The 9330-nt window shown below is 33.5% G+C and overlaps 1 long non-coding RNA gene across 1 annotated transcript; it reads right to left on the bottom strand.

Annotated features, from left to right (window-relative positions):
- Nucleotides 1–7980: 7980 nt before the first annotated feature.
- On the bottom strand, nucleotides 7981–9330 carry LOC140016714 (uncharacterized). Its single transcript, XR_011822918.1, has 2 exons — nucleotides 9280–9330; nucleotides 7981–8281 (listed from the first exon to the last, which is right to left on the bottom strand). It is a non-coding gene; the product is annotated as an uncharacterized lncRNA (long non-coding RNA).

Here is a 9330-nt window from a genome sequence, read left to right as displayed (position 1 = left end):
GCGGCTAGGAAAGCAAGTAGACATGCAAATTTCAATTAGCACATTAGTCCACATAGGAGAGAAACAAAAAAGGTAAATGAAATTATACCTCCTCGCAATGGTAAGCAAATGAAGAAAAAATGGCTTCAAAACAATAAAATGGTCAAGGTATCAATTTAAAAGTAAAACATAAACAAAATCACCAAAGCTCTCCTAATTGTGACTTGAATGAACTCAAAAGGTGCTTAAAGACCAAGAAAAACGGAATAACCTGTCCAATTTCCAAGTATAGCATCTACTAAAGACCCAAAACAAGCATTACTCAAACATTCAAGTTCAATTGAAACTTTTAAACACTTCAAAAATCCCAAAAAAATCAAGAAAGAAAAGTCAAACAATGATTGAAGTTGCAATGATTTTAGGACTTAATTACAAGATACTAGAACATGCTTGGGCTTTTGTGGAACAAAGAGAAACTTAGAGGGATCCAATTTAAAAGTTCCAATTACTTGGGCCTTAGTAGAATAAAGAGAAACTTGAGGGGTCAAAGTGTAATTTTTAGAAAGCATTTTCATGCAATCTACGTGAATGACTTCTGCAACCCAAAAACATTTCTGCAGCCAAGACATTACCGCAACTTCCATTTTTCGTAAGCAACTATCAATCTCAACATAAATTGGATCAAAATCCTTTCAACCGAACATGCAAAACATGACAGACAAATCTAACATTCAAACAAATCGAAACATAGAAAAACAAAATCATGCAAATGTTGGAGAGTTTTATGCAAAAGATTCGACATTTTTCATCCGCAAGTTCTTGCAACTTGTGTTCATTCTAATGCAACTTTTCCAATCCCAACTTAGCTAGACTCTTAAACAAACATCACCACCTTGACCTTAACAACAAAATCACCAAAACTCAACATCCAAATAAACTAAAAGACTTAGCATAGAGAAGGCAACTCCAGCAAATTTCTGCTGCAATTTTTGCAGCCCAAACTCACGTCAACTTCATGCCAAAAGAAAATCTCAAACCATTTGGCCAACAGAAACAAGACAAGGATATGCAAGGGCGAGGGAATGGGAAAGGAACTTCTGCAAATTCTGGGTTCATGCAATGAAGATGATCATCAATGATATAAGCAAACAACAAAAACAGCAATAGAGGAAAAAGGAAAAGTGCCGCAAGTTTTCGGCAACCTAAAGTGAAGTTTGCCGCATTATGTTTCCAATCATGCGGCAATTTTCTACTATAACATGCAGACCAGAAATACCAAAACCATTGTCATTAACATCTCTAAGCACAATCATCTACCCCCCCATAAAATCTGACTGAAACAGCGGGGCAAATCAAAGGGAATGAAACCTTGAGCTTCGAGTAATCAAAAGAAAGACTCCGTGCTGCTGCCATAAGCCGAAAGCTTCGAGCTTGTGGTGGCAGAGGTTCATGTTATGCAGACAAACTATTGAAAACAAAAATTTGCAGCCCACGAGTCATACATTCAGTTTCACAAGGGGAAAGGAAGCACGAAAGATGACAGCTTTTTGAGTTTTTACAATTTCAAATCACAAAAATTCCAAAGTAGACATCCTACCTACGCATAATCACAAGACCAGGCCTTTTACTCACAAACAATAAAACAGGTTCTTGGTGAATCATGAAACAGAAAAAGGGCGGACAAGTAGACAACAAAAGGGAAGCTTTTCATAAACAAGATCACGAGATACAGGTCCTGCAAGCTTCAAAACACAACTACTGAAATTATGCCAACAAACAATGCATTCTGCAGACAAACAACGCATTCTGATGACCCAGACACTAGTTATGCTAACGAACAAGAAGCCCATGTCTCAGTGTTTAGAAGCAATAGGCAAAAAGGGTTTAAGACTACCTGCTCACCACCTTTGGAATTGCTACTTCAGTTTGGATGCGATGCAAATTCTGATGGAGTAGCTAACTGATCTCCTCTCGGTCTCCCTCCTAGCCGTGACCTCCTCTTCTGCCGCTCTCTCCCAAGCTCTCAAATGGAACCCTTAGCTCTCCTTTCTTTCTAGCCTTTTCCTACCCGTCACCTTTCTCTCCACGATCTTTCTTTGCTTTTGTCTTCTCCAGAATTTCAGCCGCAAACCCTCACTCTGATTTCTCTCTAGTTGCTTTCTCTGTTTAACTCCCTCTCCCTTTAGAACCTAGCCGTCACTCCCTCCTAAAACCCTCACCGTTAGTCTTTCCTAAAACTCCATCTTTTCGCTGTTTGTTTTCCTTTTCAGACTTTGGCCGTCACCCCTCTCCCTTGCGGCTACCCCTTCTTTCTTCTTGTTTTTCCTCCGCCGTTTCTTTTGTCTATTTCTTTCCGTCCCTCCCTTCTCCAAAAAATCTCCCCCTTGCGGCTGGCTTTCTCTTTTGCTTTTTATACCAGAAACCTCACAACCCTAAACACTCCCAGCCATCTTCTGTATTTGCAGCCCAAGGAGCCGTCCCAAACTTTCCTTGCAAGCTGCTACAAATGCAGCTTGCCGCGGCTATCCCTTTTTTTTTTTTTTTTATAAAGTAATTTAACAAAAATGATAATAAAAACTAAGTAATAATAATAAAATAAATAAAAAAAACAATAAACAAACTAAAACAACAAAATTGCCATTTTCAATCTTTTCCTTTCATTTTTCATTTTTCATCCTTTTTCACTTTTTTTTTCATTTTTTCACTTTCAAGAAATCATTGAATTTAAATTACAAACGACTAAATCATATTTTTTGAATGTTTTTTTTTTCTTTTTTTTTTCAAGAAATTCTATGTTAAAACTTAAAAATAAAAATAAAACTAGAAACTAAAAACTAAAAAACGAACAAAGCTAACACGGCAAATAAAAAGCTAAAAATAAACGGTAAATGAAATTACACCAAAATTTGGTGTCTACAACAATACTTGAAGATATCTTAAGTCTAGAGTCACTGTTTCGAATGTGCTCATGTTGCTTAGCTAATTATGATGATAATGATGTTTGTGAGCATGTTAGCTCTTATGCCTTAGGCATTTTGACGGATGAGGAATTCCTTGTTCCTCCATGTTCTTAAACACAAGTTGTACAGTTTCTCGGGCCTTTGCTCGAAGTGCAAACTCTTATTATAGTTCAATGCAAGTTAACTAACGTTTCGAAAAAAAAAACTATTACATGCCAAGAAGTGAAAGACAAAAATTTAATATTCTATTTATTCTTTTGGGATAGCAAAAGAAATTCTTGTCATAGGCTAATAGCTGATAAGGGATATATATATATTATATATATATATAATGCAAGTGGTTCACCATCTGGTATGAAAGTTGTCAAAAACATCAAAGTGAAACTAATAGCAATTGAAGTACTACAATAGCTGACAAGTGTTACATTGATATGCGTAAGTTGGAAAGGAACATTGCACAGTTTGGTTGCTACTGCAATCATAGGTACCCAGATCCCATATATTTAGTAGTGCACCAACCCTTTTTGAGTTGTAGATCCGGGTTTGAATCTCACCTGCAATGAAAAGAATTCAAAAGAAGTGTCATAACACTTTTTGGTTTAATTGAGGATTCGATTCCCACCTGCATTGAAAACAATTTGAAAGAAGGTGTCAAAGGAGATCATCTAGTATAGACTACTCTTTAGGCTTCCAATCCAAAGGAGCCATCCTAAAAATCCAAAAGAGGTGTCAAAGGGAGTCATCTAGTATATACTACTCTTTATGCTCTCCTCCTTATAGAATAGGGAGTCATCTAGTATAAACTACTCTTTAAACTCCCTTCCCTATAGAATAGTTTAGGTTCCCAATCCAAAGGAGGTGTCAAAAGGAGTCATCTAGTATAGACTACTCTTTAGGCTTTCCTTCCTATAAAATAGAATAGATTAGGGAGGTGGCAAAGGGAGTCATCTACTATAGACTACTTTTTAGGCTCCTGTCCCTGTAGAATAGGATAGATTAAATTATACAAATATTATCGTCGGTGGAAAAAAATGTTATTGTTGTTGGAAAAAAAATTCTACTCAGCTGTGCTGTGTTTTTTCTATGAAAAAGTGATTGGGTACTATGAAGACGGACCAATAATTTGTCAATTTATAGGGACATCTTCGGGTGGGGTATACATGCAATTGTTCGAGTAATCACACAAATATAATTATATAATTTGTGGCATAAATTTGGTTGAGCTAACTACCTCAAACCTAAGCCATTAAATTAAAATAAAAAAGGTTAATCACAAGAAGTCCCCCTAAGGTTTGATATGTTTTGTAGTTTGACTCCCAACATTTTATTTTTCTCATTTTATTTTCTTGACTGGTACTCAAAGCAAACATTAAGTAATGGTGCAGATAGTTGATATCAAAAGGACAATGGTATCTCTAAAATAATAATGCATGGATATAAATGCTCATATGTTCGGGTCGGATATAGCACATATTTCTCTTTCTTTGTCAAAAAGTTCCAGATCTAGCCAATTGAAATAATTAGATGCATGACAATTCTAAATAAAAAATTTTCGTATTTTAAATTATTTTTCTAAAAAAGTAAAAATTAATTAGTCTATAGTAAAAATCAAATCTTATAATTTCAACATCCAAGAAATCTCTTTCCAATCTTTCAAAGATGCTATCTTACCACATCCACAGATTTTTTGTATTGGTTCTTCCATATGGTGTGGTGAACAACATCTATAGGAAGTACAAGGAAATGAATTTGAAAAAATTTAAGACATTTTTTTTTGTTTTATCTACAAATGTTGTGGATGAAGGGGAGAAGTTTTTTCGGTGTGATGAATGCTTAAAACATACTAGAAAACTTCTAGGGTCATTTCTTTACAGAACACGAAGTAAGCCATTTTCATCAGAAAATTTTAACGGTTACAATGGTGGTTATTTTCATTAATTGTAATGTTTTAACAGTCCATTTGCTGATTTGGACTAACGGACGGGATAAAGTGAGAAAAATAAAATGTTAGAGGGTAAACTGCAAAAAACACCTAACCTTACGGGACTTCTTGTGATTAATTCAAAAACAAAAAAAGATTGAATGGTCTAAATCTAGTCAAGCTAAGCTGGCCAAATCCGATCCATGAATTGTGCCTTGCAACTATAGAGTGATTACAGAAGCCTTGATCATAAGACTCATTTCTCAAGTTATAAAGTTGCACTATATAGATAATGCTCCCTCGATACCCAAATATTTGTTATATATGTTACAAATAAGGGTGTAATTGAATCAAATCAAGCCTCGAATATCATCCTACTTGAATTTAACTCCACTAACAAATGGACGTACTCAAGTTCAAATTCTAACTCATCGAGTACCTTTTATTTGAGTTTGAGCTCGCTACTTGAGTTCAAAATTGATCTCAATCGGGCATGCTTGATTAAATAAAGAAAAAACTAATAACAACTTTTTAATAATCCATGTGCAATTATAAAAGCCAAAACACTTAAACTAGTATTAAAATCATAAAAATTTAAGGCCACATTTTAATGGAAGTAATAATTCCATCAATAAAAAATTTAAAGCTAAAATTTTCATAATATAAAAAAATTAAAGTTAAAAATGCTAAAAATTAAAATTAAAAAATAAAAATACTCGAGTAGGCTCACAAACATAGCATTTCAAAGCTTACACTTGACTCGATTTACTACTTGAGCTATTCAAGCTCGAGGTCAAATTCGATAAAATCGAGTCGAGTCGAGTTTCTCGCATCGAGCTAGTTGCAAGTAGCTTGACTCACTTGCACTTTTAGGTACAAAAGTCAATACCATCTTTAGCCTCTATTTTCCATATTGTCCCTTCCTCTATTCATGTACATCTTATATTCAAATTCAAAATTTGAAATTTTGGGGATATAATTAGAAAGAGAAATGCAAACAAGGGAGGATGTATTAGGACGGAGAAGTATGTATATACACAGACATCTTTTTTCTTTTTCCAAACTTATTCCTATGCAATAGGTGAAGGAAGAGGCCCAAGTTGGCCATTTTGGGCTGGAAAGAGAACCAACCTCAAGATTAAACTATGAAAATTGAATCAATAAAATATTGCTAATACTAAATGTCAAAAAAATAGAAAAAATGAAACATTATGTCACTCTTTTATATTTTCAATTTTTTATTCAGTAAAATATCCGTGAAAATTTCTTTTTGATTGTTAGCTTTTTGGTATTCTTTCTCATTAGAGTCTAATCTATTTGTATCTGTAGAATCATTTGTGCCACAAAAATTGAATTAGTAAAGTTTAAAACATATTGAATAAAGAACTAAAATACTTTTCCATTTTTTTTCTAATCTGATTTCATCCTTTAAAGTGAATTTCCATAGAATAAAACACCCCAACAAAGAATTTAAAACATGAGCCCGGAAGTGCTATTGTTTCATGAAATAAAAAAAATGGGTTAAAGCACTAAACCCTTCTAAACTATTTACCTAGTTTAACACCCTAAATTGTGTTTATAGACACTTGTCACCCTTTATATATGTTTGGACAAAACTACCTTTTCTATCTAAATTATTCTTGCTTTTATTCTTCCCTATCATTCATTTTAGTTTCTTTTTTTTTTCTTTCTCCTTTGTCTCTCTCTCATACTGTTATTATTTGTACAATTGAAATTAAATCTTTAATTTTTTTAACTCAATATACTAGATGTAAAAATTTGTTATTTGCTAGTTTCCAAAGTATAAATTTCATGAAAAAAAGTCTGCATTGTAACAACATCTACGTTGCTCACATTGTGAAGCCTATTTGGATTAAGAAATTGAATTATTGAAATATATATGGACAAAAAATTGAGATTAATTAATCAATTATCAAAAGTAATATCTGATAAAGAAGCAAATCAATTATTATTGTTGTTTCACTATGAATAACTTGCTAACTTTTCTTTCTTTCATGATGCGAATAATGTTACTTTTTATTATGAATGGTTGGTAATTGTGAACTCTAGTTAGTTTATATGTACTTGTTGAATTGCAAGATTAATACGCTTTACGATATAAAGTCTATATATTTTGTAATAGTAAAGAGTCTAAGATGAATTATTAAGAATGAATTTAAGAAATACAAAATTAAAGAAAATGAGCTAAAAAAATTAAAAATTTTGATGTAAGTACTTCAGTATTAGAGAGAAAAATTGGCTAATCGCATGAGTGAATGGGAAAAGAGAAGAAAATAAGAGAGCAAAAAAGAAAAAAAAAAGAAAAAAAGAAAAAGAAAAGAAAAAAAATTATGCTGGCAAGAATAATTTTGTCCAAACAGATCATGAAGGAAAGTTCCTATTAAAAAGTTTGGGGAAGTAAATTGCAATGCTGTATATGGTGCAAGAGGGTTTAGTGCATTTAGCCCTAAAAATTTTCATCTCTTTTCCTATTATTTATATAACTAGGCAAGCACGGGTACTTCCTCGTTTTCATATAATTTGACCAACTATAAGTTCTTGGTTTGAATATTTTAAGAATTTAACAAAAAATTCAAAAGGATAAGTACATTAAAAAAGCAAAAAAAAAGAAGAAGAAAGATTCTAAAATTCTATTCGAGTTAGCTTAACTCAATCCCATATCTTGACTTTTATCGATCACTTTTAAAGAGATAAGAGCAGGTGAATCAGAATTAGATTCTGGTTAGAGCTGTTAAACGAGCCGAATCGAGCTCGAGCATATGACAATCGAGCTTGACTCGAACCTCTAATCGAGCTAGCTCGAACTCGCTCGATTACTAATTCGAGCTTCACAAGGCGCTTAAGATCAACTCGATATACTGGTAGAGAGCCCGAGCCCGAGCTCGAACTCGAGTTTGAGATCGAGCCGGTCCTGTCGAGCTCGAACTCGAGACGAACTCGAGCCGAGTTTTGCAAGCTCGAGCTCGTTTACTGGTGAGAGCATATCAGTTCCTGGCAAACTCATACTTAGCCGGACAAAAGAAGAACACATTCCCTAATATATCATCTTCAATTCCACAAGCTCGAATTGAAGCCAAATATTGCAAGCTAGGTCGAATATAAAAACTCGGATTACAATATCCAAACCAAATCAGATTACAACATGTCCAAAACATATCAGATAACATATCCAAACCAAATATCAGATTACAACATCAAAAGTTTACATAAACAGCCACCAAACATATCAGATAACATTTTCAAACCAAATATCAGATTACAACATCAAAAGTTTACATAAACAGCCACCAAACATATCAGAAGCCACCAATCAACATCAACAGCCACTAAATCAGCTCGTGAATGATTCAGGAAGTTCAACTTCCTCAAATGTGATTGATTCGGCCGCATCAAGTGATTCCTACAAAACAAAAGTAAGAAAGTTATAAAATTCTTCAAAATCAGATATAAGGAAACTGTAACAACAACAAAAACATATTCTAGCAGGTTAGCCTAGAGCTATATGTGGACAACTATCCAAGATTTTTTACATATTGTACAGTAAGTGTCTAAGTGGCAGTGCCATTAATTATTGCCATTCATTAATCTTCTTTAAGGAACTTATGATTAATAGTAATTAACTTGACCAAATTCATCAAGCTAATTCAATGAATGATGTACAGAGTGATGCATATCAAGCCACAGGTTGTTATAATTTGCTATGCTCAGGCTTTGCCCAAACCAATAATTGAATAGCAATCGGAGCTGCAATTTCTCCCACGTCTTCATATAATGGTCCCAGTATATGTGTGTGTGTGTGTATATATATACTAAATTTGCTAGCTAATTTTTCAAGAAAAGGAAAAAAAAGAAGTGATTAAAAAAGGAATTAAGTAGACAAAAATCAGAGGAACTGGTACCAATTAAACACACATCTCTTACCACAAAAAGAAAAACTAATTAAACAAACTAATGACCCAAATAGCAATCAGCAGGAACCTACTAATGCAGATGTTACCATCCTTGGTCAGTTAATTAGTGCAAAACTTGGAAGTAGCCATAGGGCCAAAAACATTATCTCGTTTATTAACGTCAACATCCAACTCCAGCGATAGAAAATAGAACAATTTCGATGAATGTGAACAATAATCATTCTATATAAATATTGTAACAAACACTCCAGAAAAAAAAACAGTACTTGAAGACAATTTCGACATTCACTATTAATTTACTAGTATATTTGCCAGTCTTCAATACCATCTTTTTCAGATACAACAATTAGTATATAATCATCAAGCACACTCTAATCTGCTCGATACATGTGTGCTTGTTAAATTGATTGAAATTTAAATTCTTGAACCCAAAAACAAAGAAAGAAAAAGAAAAAAAAAGAAAAAAAGAATCGGGATCACTACTTACCAGAATGCAGTGAATCGGGGTATGGTAGAGGCCTCCTGGCTCTACCGAGGT

Source organism: Coffea arabica, chromosome 11c (genome assembly GCF_036785885.1).
Source record: "Coffea arabica cultivar ET-39 chromosome 11c, Coffea Arabica ET-39 HiFi, whole genome shotgun sequence".
In the NCBI taxonomy this organism is placed as follows: domain Eukaryota; kingdom Viridiplantae; phylum Streptophyta; class Magnoliopsida; order Gentianales; family Rubiaceae; genus Coffea; species Coffea arabica.
Note: the sequence above shows the minus strand (reverse complement) of the source record. Positions and strands in the feature narration are given on the sequence as shown.